This window comes from Panthera tigris, chromosome C2 (assembly GCF_018350195.1).
Source record: "Panthera tigris isolate Pti1 chromosome C2, P.tigris_Pti1_mat1.1, whole genome shotgun sequence".
NCBI lineage: Eukaryota > Metazoa > Chordata > Mammalia > Carnivora > Felidae > Panthera > Panthera tigris.
In genome coordinates this window covers 146,977,400-146,991,753 of record NC_056668.1, presented here as the reverse complement: position 1 = coordinate 146,991,753, position 14,354 = coordinate 146,977,400, and the positions used below count along the sequence as shown (strand labels likewise).

At 43.0% G+C, this 14,354-nt stretch overlaps 1 long non-coding RNA gene across 2 annotated transcripts in view; it reads right to left on the bottom strand.

The window, feature by feature from the left end:
* The window catches only part of LOC102954043, a 43,837-nt gene extending 29,803 nt beyond the window's left edge, over positions 1 to 14,034 (bottom strand). For both annotated transcript variants that reach the window (XR_006207754.1, XR_443918.2), the window contains exons 1-2: positions 13,322 to 14,034; positions 4,432 to 4,601 (exon numbers count right to left, since the gene is read on the bottom strand). This is a non-coding gene — a long non-coding RNA (uncharacterized LOC102954043). The remainder of the gene's footprint in view (positions 1 to 4,431; positions 4,602 to 13,321) is intronic.
* Between the last annotated feature and the right edge of the window lie 320 nt (positions 14,035 to 14,354).

The window sequence follows — 14,354 nt, the reverse complement described above, 5'->3', positions numbered from 1 at the left end:
GACCTCCTATTATTTAGAGGTTAAACCTCATAGAGTAGTTTTCTACGTTTATTATCTCTCCTATTTTCCATTTCTTTGATTTTGTTCCATTTCCTAGGTGATTTCCTTTTTCCCCCTAAGTTCTCTATTGATTTTTTTATAACTGCCATTATGCTTCCAAAGATTTTCTTGTGCTCCTGACTGTTCCCACGCCCCCGCCCCCCCACACACAGGTTCTTGTTTTATAAATGTAATAGCTTCTCAAATCTCTTTGAAGTCATTTAAGGTTTTTTGTTTGTTTATTTGATCATGCTTCTTTCTGTTCTCTGATTTATCTCCCTTTCCTCTGGGATTATTGTTCTTTTGACTTTGTCTTTCTTTTCCATTATTCAAATTTTTAAAATATTTTTTATAGTCATTTGTTAACTGTACATACCTAAGAATAAGGGCTGGATTTTTTAAGATAGTTGATACCGATTTCCTCTGCTAGTGTATGTTTTTGTCTCTTTCTTTTGGCCTCTCCCTCAGCTGAGAGTTCTGTCTAGGTGGCCAGGGCTTATTTCTTAGTAGACTTTGCTTTAGAATGAACAAGAAGGGAGTAGGTTTGAGGTTATAAGATCCAAAGATCCCAGACTGGGGAAGGCTTCATTCCTAGAGCCCTCTAGGTAGTAAACTTTCTTTAGAGAGTCTGTGGTAGATTGTTAACAGTATGGTTCCCAATGAATCACATCTCCCTCTGTCCCTGCCCCTTTAACAATGGCTTTGCAGCATCCTCATCACAAGTTGAAGTCTATTTCTCATCTCTTTTTTTTTTTTTTAATTTTTTTTAAACGTTTATTTATTTTTGAGACAGAGAGAGACAGAGCATGAACGGGGGAGGGTCAGAGAGAGGGAGACACAGAATCTGAAACAGGCTCCAGGCTCTGAGTGGTCAGCACAGAGCCCGACGCGGGGCTCGAACTCACGTGAGATCACGCGAGATCATGACCTGAGCCGAAGTCGGAGGCTTAACCGACTGAGCCACCCAGGGGCCCAGATTTCTCATCTCTTAAATCTGGTCTGGCCTGTGACTTGCTTTGGCTAATGGGATGCAATAGAAGTAACATTATGCAAGTTCTGGAGCCTTGGTCTCAAGAGGCCTTGCAGCTTCCACCTTCCTGGTGTTAGAATGTTCCCACCATAATGTGAGAAGGCCTGAGCTGGATAACTGAATGATGAGACACCATGTGGAGAGGCACTCAGATGACAGTCATAACTAAGGCCCTGGCCACCTCAGACTCCCCAGACCTAACAGAGCTGCCAAATGACTACAGCTGCATACATGACTCTAGGCAAGAGCCTGGCCAACCCATAAAATTGTGACAAATAATTATTTTTTTTTTAATTTTCAGCCACTAAACTCTGTAGTGGTTTGTTATGCAGCCATGATGGCTGATACAGAGCTTTTAAAATTTTGTTTTTGTTTTTGTCTGGATTGCCTGTGTTCTACATGTGTGAGGTAGATGCTAAGTGAAGATTTAATTGGTTCAGTTATTCTGAAAACATAAATTCAACTAACACGTTTTCTATCCTTCTCATTCTAGCCCTCACACCAAACATCTTATAAGCCTTGGTAAGTCAGAGATTGCTGGCCACCTGACCCAACAGCCATTCTTTCCTCCCTACTTAGTAACACAACTCTGATCTTAGCAATGCATCCAGCTAAGACAGTATATTTCTAAACCTTGCAGCCAGGGGCTGCCACATGAAAAAGGATCTAAGTGGAAGAGTTCTGTAGGATTTCCAGTCTACTTAAATGGAATTAACCTGCTAGGCAGGGTCTCTTTTTGCTCTTCTATCCTTCTTTGTGCTGCCTGGAATGTGGAAGTAATGGCTGGAGTTGGAGCTGCCACTTTGGACTATGAGATGACTTTGAGGATGAAAGTTATGCACAAAGGGTAGTAGGGCTGAAGAGGAGACTGAATCTCTGATGACACGGTGGAGCTGCCCTTTCAGCTATGCACTGCCTACCTCCACAGATTTCTTTTACATGAGAGAAGAATCAGCTTCTCTCTTGTTTAAGGTACTGCTAATTACTTATGCGCCCCTCCACACACACACACACACACACACACACACCCTGCTTTATGTACTGAACCTAATCCTAACTATAATAATTTGGTTTCTGCCTGTCAGCCTGGGATCTTCCTCCACTGCATCCATCAGCCATGTGTATCTTGGGCTGCTTCTTTCTATTTTTAGAAGGTCCACTGGGCTTTAAAGTATCTTTCTTCCATGTATCACCTTAATAGGTTCAATCTTTCCTCTATCTTTCTGAAATAATAATTTTCAAAAAGTTATAGTAATGGTTTTAACATCCTTGTCTGATAATTCTAACATCTGTATCAGTTTGTATCTACTCCACTAACTGAGGTTTCCCTTTTTGGGATTTCCTACAATTAATTCTGAAAGGGCCCTATTATGTCTTAGGTTGGGCTCCCCTAGAAACAGACACTGATATAAGGACTTGAGTTGGGGGTGATGCCAGAACCAGGAGGGGAGTAGGAAAGTAAGACAGGGAGGGGAAGTACAGGGTGTGATAAGAGCAGTTATTGTCATGGGCATTTGGGACCCACTCGCACTGGTGAGATGGTATAGAACAAAAATGTCCTCTCCAGGGGCAAGGGAACAGGGATATTTAATTTTTTTAATGTTTATTTATTTTTGACATAGAGAGACAGAGCATGAGCAGATGATGGGCAGAGACAGAGGGAGACACAGAATCCGAAGCAGGCCCCAGGCTCTGAGCTGTCAGCACAGAGCCTGACACGGGGCTCGAACTCACAGACTGTGAGATCATGACCTGAGCCGAAGTCGGACACTCAACCGACTGAGCCACCCAGGCGCCCCTAATTTTTTTTTAATGTTTATTTATTTTTGAGAGAGAGAGAGAGAGAGAGAGAGACAGAATGTGAGTGGGCGAGGGGCCAAGAGACAGGGAGACACAGAATCTGAAGTAGGCTCCAGGCTCCGAGCTGACAGCACAAAGCCTGATGTGGGGCTCAAACCCAAGAACTGCGAGATCATAACCTGAGCTGAAGTTGGATGCTTAACCGATTGAGCCACCCAAGCGCCCGGGGAACAGGGTTATTTAAACACTGACTCCCATTGGTCATTGGTTGAGGGTTGCTGGCCCATCTGTCCAGATGGGCCTGGGCAAGGCTCCAGCCCTCAGGCAAAACTTCTCAGGTGCTTGCAGTAGGAAGTGGTTGACATATCTGGGAATGGTGCGTGCTGAGGTAATATGAGCAGGACTCTGACAATGTCTGCAAAATACATTATACCTGGAACCCCAGTCTCCATTCAAAAAACAGGGAAAGAACTACCTGCCCTCTCGAAAGTGCTTTGCCTTTCCTAGTGTGAGTTTCATTGACTTGCTCTGATTCAATGGACTGTGTTCCTTCTGGTTTATTTTTATTCCTAGGCACTTCACCAAACCTTGTGGCTCTTCCAAATGTAGGAAGAGATATTTTATCCTATTATGTGTAGTCAGCTGATGGGGAAGGAGGTGCTCTTTCAAGCTCCAAAGCAGCAGAAGAACATAGCCTCCCTCCTGGCTGGGCAACCAGCCGTCTAGCCATTCCATTTTCTGTGTCATGATGTAATTTAATTTCTAAAAACAACCCAAGTCTGGAGCCTGATGGCCTGGCCAAATCGGGCAAATCTTTGCAACTCAGTTTCCTTATCTGAAAAACAACAAAGAGGGTGTGGGAGGAGGTTATCTTGAGGGTTCCTGCAAGTTCAGGGACTCTGATCTGTATGTTGGCAGCTGAAGACAGTCATCTTCGTATGTCACAGATTTCCACCAGGGACTGCTGGTAGGAGGCTTCCCCTTAACCCTGTCCCCAGACTTCTGGTCTCATTCCCTTTTAACTCTGTAATCCCACACCTGAGAGTACATTCCAATGAAATACCCAGAGGTCACGTGGTCAGCACGGACGGGCTTACCACAAAGTCATAGAAGAATGGCCAAATGGTTTATGGCATATCCAGGTGATGGAATATAATTCAGGTAACAGAAACATTTTGAAGAACTGTCAGTGACATACAGAATCACACAGCACATGATACACTATATGAAAAACAGACACCAAATCATATATGTAGAAGGATCCCACTGGTTCCAATATATGATTGTATTATAAAAGATAGGGATTGGATTTATATAGGTGTATCTATTTTGTTTACATATTTGTAAAAGATTGGAACGTGGACTTACAGTTGATCTCTTTACATTTTCCTGTATTTTCTAAGTTTTTTACAATTACCAGAAGTATGTATTACTTTTATGAACAAAAAGAAAAGAAAGGCGTTTTCTCTTTTCAGAAGAATTAGAACATACTTGAGCCTTCTTATTTGTCTGCAAGAGCTCTAATATGGGCAGTGGCACTCTGCTGGGCGTCTTTAACTCACCGGACTTAATTGTCATGGTCATCGTGGGTAGTTAACATTGCTACCTGCATTGTCTGCATACAGATGATGGAGTCTGATACCCTGTTCTTTCCCGTGTCTTGCAAATGCTGCTGTCTCAGTTTTCAGCTGAGTGTCAACGGCGTCATCTTCTGCCCAGACTTGTGCTGACTCTACAGGGAGAGGGTGACCTCATTTATTCTGGGTACAGTTATAGAAGGGGGTTGGGAATTGCAAATGGTGAAGGCTTCAATTCCAATTTGCTTACGCGCCACGGCCTACAGCTACAGCTACATTTTCTGCTACTTTTCCTTAAAGGCAAACAGATTCTGCAAGGCAAAAATGTGTCTTTCAAAAGACCACGCTGCATATTTTAAATATGAAACACACAGCTCATTTATGGATCTGACTTTGACTTTTGTAGCAGTGGCTGTCAGTACCCCACCCCTATGTTCTTTGCCTCCCTGGAGGACTGCCCATGTCTCCCTGTTGGAGGACACCCTCTGACCTTAGAAGTGGGTGTTGTTGGTCCACTCTTGGACAGGCCAGAAGTGTAAGAGTGCTAATTCCCTGCAACAACCCTGAGACACTGAGGGATAAGAATTGGTGTATAAATATCGCAACTCCCCCTCAGTGGGACAGTTTGGAGGCACATCCCACCCAGCACACTCTCAGAGAGGCCTGGGTGGATTAAGCCCTAATTGCTGACAACAGAAATCTGCTGTTTAATATCTGCCTTATTGGCTCTCCACCCTTCCCTCTTCCCTTATCCATTTCCTCACTATGATCCTGAATAAACTACTTGCATCAGAATCCTCGCCTTGGGGTCTGCTTTTGGGAGAATCCAAACTAAGGAAAACTCACATTTTGTGTACCTGACAATGCTCCGGGCCATTTGGAAAAAAAAGACATCCTCTTTTTTGGTGGAATTAAGGATATTATGTCCATCTACTGCATAGGCCACAAAGCAGGAAGGTGCCCTAAATTCCTACAGTTTGAAAGTCTCTAAGTTGGCTATGTTTAGCACCAGTTAAAACCCTAGGTGCCAGTAAGCAGTGAACTGTTTCCTGTTACTACAAAGGCAGAAGAACTCATTCTGGACACTGACTGCAAAAGAAAAGACAGAACCCACTTCGTTTCCCTACAGCACTGAAGACATTTCTCCCGAGGCCAGCAAGAGCTTTTAAATTACTGCACCCTAAAAATAACATTCTCACTCCTGCATGGGTTATAAAAACTGAAATGGCAGGTTACTTCCATCCACCTCCAGAGCAGCTGCTCAGGAGCTCTGAGTGTTGGGACGGATTATGCAATGACATGGTGCTATCTCCAACTGGGCAAAACAAATCACTCTTCTGTGATGGGCTTTCAACGTAATGCAACAGGATGTTTGAGGATCTATGCAAGGAGGGAAGGGAAGGGGTGAAGAGGGATGAGAGGATTAGAAATTCTGGATCACAGTAAGGGCCTGCATACCTCCCTGCTCGCTTTGGTGAGCCTCTTGCACTCTCCACTGTCACCATGCTCCACAAGGCCCTGATCCTCTCTGCCTGCTTCTTCCTAGCTGGGAGTTTCCCCACACTACATCTGGAATTGACCGCTGCCCTAGTCTTGACCACTGACCTGGAGTTCACCACGGACGGTATTTGGAGGACACACAGGCTTTTGAGTTGCCTACTGATAAGGAGTCAAACACTATCAGCTTTGTGGAAGAAGCCAGAAGCCACAGTTGATTCCAATTCAATTCATACTATGAGTTTTTTGAGTGACAATTATGCCCCAGATGTCACTGCTATTTATCGTGACTGTGGAGCACCAGACCAGAGCAGCACCTGCAAGGGAAGTCCTTCTCAGAACTTGTTTAAAATGAAACACATCACCGTTAGCTGTGACCGTCATTCTGCTATCCATCACTTTCTAAAAAGATTCTGAACTTCTGAACAAGTCTGCCACTACACTATAGGACTGCGTAATTATAGGTTGCATAGGCGTAGAAAACTAGTGGATGTAGGACGGACTCAACTAAGGAGAAATAGCAGGGTGGAGGGGACTGTACACAGATGGGGAAGGGGCACTTCTTAACCATGCCCTATTTAATATAGGCTCGATAAATGTTCATTTGAATTGAAAAAGAAAGGCTGGATACAACTACAGCTTCCTAAGGCCCTGAGCATATGTTGACCCAGGACTGAGCAGATTTACGTCTGTCACCCCATTGTAACTATTAACAGCATCCCCTTTCACTCTGAAAAGTACCCGGGTCTGGAATAAATTATATGGACACTTAACCTAAGAATGACAGCTCAAAGAGGCAAATGACTTATTTGGTACCCTCCATATATGTATTTCTGGGGTAACTTCTGCTCATTGCCCAAATCTGTGAGCACATCCAGAAATTGCTCATCCTTCTTATCCCTGGTACTTTACAAATGATGGATAAATAAAGACATTGGTTGAAGGAATGAATGAATGGATGGGAGGAGGCCCTACTTGCTGCTGGTAATTGCGGCCTGGAATCACTGTGTTAAAATGGGAAGAGACCTTCACACTCCTCTTACTTTGTAGGTGAGGAAGCTCAGTCAGAACTATAAAGTAGCTTGCTGACTTGAAATCTCAAGATTATTGCTATTCCAAGTGTGGTCAGCACACGAGTGGCAACAGAAGTACACGATAGCTTATAGACACGCAGAATCTCAGGTCCCACCCAAAGCTCATATCAACTTCTGTGAAGGACTGGAGCTTTTCCCCCACTGTCAAGCTAATAAATGAGTCTGTTACTCTCATGGATACTGACAGAGGACGCAAGACTCCTAAGTTCGAGACAAAGGATTTTATTACTCATAGTAGAGCAAGCAGCATGAGCAGCCAATGCTGCTGGTCTGCACTGGGTCCACCTGCCCCTTCAAGTTCCACAGGGAAGAGGCCCAGGACACTGACTGTGACACTAATTGCATCACAGCTGAGGAACACTTAGCATAGGGAGCTCACTGCTTTCAGAGTGAGCAGTAAGCAAGCATTCTTTTTACTTTTGGGCAGGGGGTGGGGAGGGTGGGGATGGTGCAGAGGGATTTTACCCCATCCCTCAAAGTTACTCACAGCAAAAACAACCCTAAGAAATGGCCCAGGTAACAAGGAGTCAAGGGCCTTGCATTCTTAGCATAGCCAGCAAGAACATGCAGGGTCACTCGGGGCCCCTGGCACTTTACTTCTTCCAACAACCTACTGAATCAAACACTGCATTTTAACCAGATTCCTTGGTGATTTGTTTGTATATTAAAGTTTGAAAAGGTTGCTTGCCCAAAGCATCTGGAGTTTACTAATCAAGCCACTCTTATAAGTGACGTCAGCCTAAGACTTATCACCACTGTTAGAATCCATGGCTCTTCCTCTCTGGCCTATTGGTTACTCATTCCTCAGTCATGTCTGCCTTCATCATACATTTGCATCAGGACATATCTTGAAGTATAACAGTATTTGGAAGGTGGAGGGGGAAAGAGTAAAAAAATGGCAAAGCAAAAGTGGACCTCAAAGAGAAGTCCCAAATAAGGAACTATTTTTCTCATATATCAGGAAGTCCAAAGGCAGGTAGTTCAAGCCTAATATGACAAATCCACAATGTCATTAAGAACCCATATCTCTTGCATCTCTCTGCCCTTCCATCCTTGGCATTTGACTTCCATACTCTTGATGGCAAAATGGCTATTACATCTCCAGGCAGCACATCAGTGTTCAAGAAGGGCAAAATCCACATGCCAAATGAGTCTCCCCCTTTCTATCATTAAAATAATAATTATGGACTTCAAGCTGTACTACAAAGCTGTAATCATCAAGACAGTATGGTACTGGCACAAAAACAGACACTCCCATCAATGGAACAAAATAGAGAACCCAGAAATGGACCCACAAATGTATGGCCAACTAATCTTTGACAAAGCAAGAAAGAATATCCAATGGAATAAAGACAGTCTCTTCAGCAAGTGGTGCTCGGAAAACTGGACAGCGACATATAGAAGAATGAACCTGGACCACTTTCTTACACCATATACAAAAATAAACTCAAGATGGACGAAAGGCCTAAATGTAAGACAGGAAGCCATCAAAATCCTCAAGGAGAAAGCAGGCAAAAACCTCTTTGATCTTGGCCTCGGCAACTTCTTACTCAACACGTCTCTGGAGGCAAGGGAAACAAAAGCAAAAATGAACTACTGGGACCTCATCAAAATAAAAAGCTTCTGCACAGCAAAGGAAACAACCAGCAAAACTAAAAGGCAACCGACAGAATAGGAGAAGATATTTGCAAATAACGTATCAGATAAAGGGCTAGTATCCAAAATCTATAAAGAACCTATCAAAAACCCAACACACAAAAAACAAATAATCCAGTGAAGAAATGGGCAAAAGACATGAATGGACACTTCTTCAAAGACATCCAGATGGCCAACCGACACATGAAAAAATGCTCAACATCACTCATCATCAGGGAAATACAAATCAAAACCACAATGAGATACCACCTCACACCTGTCAGAATGGCTAACATGAACAACTCAGGCAACAACAGATGTTGGTGAGGATGCGGAGAAAGAGGATCTCTTTTGCATTGCTGGTGGGAATGCAAACTGGTGCGGCCACTCTGGAAAACAGTATGGAGGTTCCTCAAAAAATTAAAAAGAGAACTACCCTACGACCCTGCAATTGCACTACTAGGTATTTATCCAAGGGATACAGGTGTGCTGTTTTGAAGGGACACACGCACCCCAATGTTTATAGCAGCACTATCAACAATAGCCAAAGTATGGAAACAGCCCAAATGTCCATCGACGGATGAATGGATAAAGAAGATGTGGTGTATATATACAATGGAGTATGACTCGACAATCAAAAAGAATGAAATCTTGCCATTTGCAACTACGTGGATGGAACTAGAGGGTTATCATGCTAAGTGAAATTTGTTAGAGAAAGACAAAAATCATAGGACTTCACTCATATGAGGACTTTAAGAGACAAAACAGATGAACATAAGGGAAGGGAAACAAAAATAATATAAAACTAGGGAGGGGGACAAAACATAAGAGACTCTTAAATATGGAGAACAGAGGGTTACAGGAGGGATTGTGGGGGGGGGGGGGATAGGCTAAATGGGTAAGGGGCACTAAGGAATCTACTCCTGAAATCATTGTTGCACTATATGCTAACTAATTTGGATGTAAATTTAAAAAATAAAAATAACTAAAAACAAACATTTCAGATAAAGAGTAAATTTTTTTTACAATTCTGACTTTTCTTCGCACACAAAAAATGTTTCCAGGAGTTTAAAATATAGGACTATCCCTAGTGTCTCCCATTTTCTGGGAGCATTGGCTTAACTAGTAATTTCTGTTACATTGGCTTAACTAGTAATAATGGGCAGTTGATGGAAATATGGGGTCCCACATACAACAGAAAGAACTACCCTATGTGATCCGGAGAAGCCTGTTGGGCTAAGTAGGAGAAAGGAAGAGCAAGAGATGTTTGATGTTGTAGTTTTGGTCTCTCCAATGCGTGGTGAAAGGTGGATATCCATTTTGATGGCCTTGACCCTATCCAAGGAACTTCCATAAACACTTCCCATGGCAGTGCAAAATTAAATTCCTGCTTCGGTCTAGCCATGGTCTGTCCTCTCAGGCAGGCAATAAACGATAAGCTGAGTTGTGAGTCAAGACTATGACACCTTCCCCCAACAGCTCTCACCCCTCCATATTCCTCAGCTCTTTCCTACAGGGAATTTCAGTCTGTCTGCTTGCAGGGCAGATGCTCTAAACGGAAAGTGGCTGTAGTAGGTTTAGCTAAAGCAAACTGTGCATTCAGCTTTAGCCGGTTCCTACTCACTCCAAATCCAGACACCAAAGTCACCCCCAGCCCACAGATCCCTGTGTGATAAGCTGGTTGCATCAGCTGTTGTCCTCCAATTGTTAGAGAAAAATGCCAATAATTTTAGGAGCGATGCTTTAGGGCTTTTCTACTCCAAGTGTGGTCTATAGACCAGCATCATCTGGGAGCTTATTAGAAGTGCAGAATTTCCACCCTGACCTCTGATATTTTCAATAAGAAACTGCATTTTAGCAGGATCTCTGGTGATCCAAGTTCACAGTGAAATCTGAGAAGCCCAGCCTTAAATGTTAGCACCTTGAGGCACCTGGGTGGCTCAGTTGGTTGTGTCCAACTTCAACTCAGGTCATGATCTTGCAGTTCTCGAGTTTGAGCCCCGCATCAGACTCTGAGCTGTCAGCACACAGCCTGAGGCCTGATTTGGATTCTGTGTGTGTGTGTGTGTCTCTCTCTCTGCCCCTCCCGGCTTGCTCGCTCTCTCTCTCCCTCAAAAATAAACAAACATTTAAAAAAAATTTTTTTAAGTGTTAGCACCTTAAATGACAAATCATAAATCTAGCTTTCTCTGCTCATTCAGCCACCTTATGATTATAATTTGGCTACTGCAATGGAAATGCCTATTGCAACATCCTTTTCCTTGCATCTTTAATAACAGAACCCCAATTTTATTTGGGGAAGCAGTGTGCCTTCCCAAAAGACCACAGTTTCCAACTGCCCTTGCAGCTGGAGGAGGCTATGAGACCAGATTTTCAATGACATGTAAGTGGAAATGTTGATGGGCCTAATGAAAAGCCCCCAAAACAGGTGGCGTATCATTCTTTCTTCTTTCCTCCTAACTGCTGCTGACACATGAACATCATGACTGGCCTTCATCAGTCATCTTGGAACATGAAGTGGCCTGGAGCATGGAAGTCACAGGCTGAGGATGGCAGAATAAAAAGGTAAAAGCTTATATCCAGATGATACACTGAAATTACTATATCAGCCTGGAGTTGAATATGTACAGACTTCTTCTATGGAAAAGAGAAACTGTCTGGGTTAAGCCACTGTACTTTGGGATTTTGTGTTATAGGTTGCTGTTCTCGTTTAAGTGTCTAGAACTTACTGACCAAAAACAAACAAACAAACAAAAAAAAGCAAACATTCAGCCCCTCAACGGTTAAATCTCTTCTTGTAAATTAATAAAAGGAGATTCTGCTTTCTACACCAGTTTCTCTGAACACTGACAATGTGACTTTGTCCCTGAGAAACGATCTGGTGACTGTGTGTTGGCACAGGGGAGTAAGGGTGACGGTTGAGGAGGACCACCGGATGGCCAGCGGATCCCTCTCCAGACAGCACCCCTCTCTCTTGCCTTTCACTTTCTTCTAACATTACTATGTACTTTTGGTGAGAAAAAAGAGAAAGAAAAGGCCTAAATAATTCCAGACGGAAAAATCCACTATTCAATAACCTCTAAGAATCGATGTATATATAAACTGTTTTCTAGGTTATGAAGAGTTAACTGGTTTTTGTGTATATGTCAATGTTCTACACAGAACTATTGTTCTAATCTTTTTTTAAAAGAGAGAGAGAGTGAGTGGGGGAGAGGGGCAGAGGCAGAAAGAGGAAAGAGAGAGAATATTAAGCAGTCTCCGCGCTCAGTGTGGAGTGTGACATGTGGCTTGATCCCATGACCCTGGGATCATGACCTGAGCCGAAATGGAGAGTCAGACGCTCAACTGACTAAGCCACCCAATTTTGATATCTTAAATTCCAAACTACAGTGATATTTGTTTTATGCTTTATACCTTACAAAGCCTTTTCACATACTCAGTCTTATTTAATCTTCGATAGCTTTGTAAGAAGGTATTTGATCCACCCATTTATATACAAGGAAACTAAGATTCAGAGAGGTTAAGTAATGTGCCCAAGACACACAGCTAGGAAGTAGCAGTTATTTCATCAGGCTCCTTGCCACAGTCCCACACTCCCCTAATCCTATGCAGGGATTCACTTAATGGGGCCAGAGGATATGTGGAGGGGATATACTGGGCAAGTGGCAGATAGCGTCCTCTTTAATCACGCCATATAGACTTTGCATATTTACATACACTGTATCCTATATTCACTGGCTGCAAGCTGGCTTAGTTTTTCCTTTCGGAAGAAAGGAGCTGGAAGGAGCATGAGATTACCTGCTATTATACAACTCGTCCCTCAGATGAAGATCCAGAGAAATGAAATAATTCATCTAAGATCTTAGGGTTAGATACAGGTCTTAGACTATATCCCCAAACTCCTTACCTCCAGGAGAGCAAATTCTCCTCCAGAAATATCCCCATGATTCTCAGTAAATTCTGAGGAGATCATGTTACCACAGCAATGTTTTGACCAAAATAAAGAAGTATCCTTGGTTTAGTATATCAAGATGCAACTCTGGTTGCTAGCTAAATCTGGCCCAGACTTGTACCGTTTAACACCAAAATGAATCACTGGCTGTTCTGGGACACACATATTAGTAAGGGAATTAGTCCACTTAGAAGCCACAGCAGCTATGGTCTTAAGTCAGTACATTTGAACTACCTTGAATTTATATTTGAAAAATGTCTAAAATCAATCACCACATAGCTTTAGACATAAATATTACTCTACAGAGCTGTAGACACAAAACCAGTTTCCTAGGCGTGCTTGGGTGGCTCAGTTGGTTAAGTGTCCAACGTTGGCTCAAGTCATGATCTCACAGTTCATGAGTTCGAGCCCAGCATCTGTGCTGACAGCTTGGAGCCTGGAGCCTGCTTCGGATTCTCTCTCTCTCTCTCTCTCTCTCTCTGCCCCTCCCCTGCTCGCCCTAGGTCTCAGTCTCTCACTCTCTCAAAAATAAACATTAAAAAAAAATAAAAATAATAAATAAACAGTTTCCTATGTAATCCTGAAACTGCCATCTTCTCTTGCAGTATAGAAACATCCAGCTGTTTCTTCAACCGAGCACCAGAGGAGGAAGCAGACTTATCATAAGACTTCACATTAGATAAAAAAAAATCCATACCTTTAGATGCCAGAAGCTCCTTCAGTGTGTCCAGGTGTCCCCACTACAGGAGGCAGGTTAGGCAGGTCAACCAACTGTCTGAAACAGAGCATCCCCATTTGTAGCACTTGCTTATATCCATGGTGCAGATGCACAGCCAATTTCAGGCCATCAACGTGATCGTCACCGAACACAGAGTCGGGAAGAGGTGCACACATTTGCTCCAGCACTCTGAGAGACAAGGACCAAGACTGACTGGGAGATCAGTCACTTCTCTCTCATTCCAGGGCATCTGCTCCCTGTCCAGATCATCAGGCACAGTTGGCTACATTATTTAATATCTTTGTTCTTTTTTGTGCTTTGTTTTTTGGTCAAATTCATTTATTCAAGTAGATGCAAGTGAAATGTACTTCTGATCTTTCTCTCCCTCAGTTGGGAACAGGCAAAATCCTTTACACTTTCATGCTCAAAGTTGACCACTTGGATGCTATTCACCCAGGTCACTTGGGGACCAAAGGTTCCCTGATGGCCAGGCTGAACTTAAGAAACACAGAAGAACATGCTTGCCCGTCTCGACCTCAGCCTCTGCCATACTCCCAGATTCCTTATTACCTTTGTCCCTGCAGGTAAACAGAATGAGGAGTCAGGTTCATGCTGGCAGCAATTTTAATATCCCCAACCTGCAAAATGTGTGGATGGTAAAACTTTATTTTCCATCATTTTTACTATGTTGGTGGATATTATTTATGCAAGGCAATATATAAAGAAATGTTAGCTGTATCACACTAAAAAGAAAAAACAGAATTATAGATTTTGGATACTAACCCTTTATCCAATATGTCATTTGCAAATACCTTCTCCCATTTTGTCGGTTGCCTTTTAGTTTTGTTGTTTCCTTTGCTGGGCAGCAGCTTTTTATCTTGATGAGGTCCCAATAGTTCATTTTTGCCTCTGTTTCCCTTGCCTCCAGAGACATGTCTAGTAAGAAGCTGTTGCAGCCAATGTCAAAGAGGTTGCTGCCTGTTTTCTCCTATATGACTTTGATGGTTTCCTG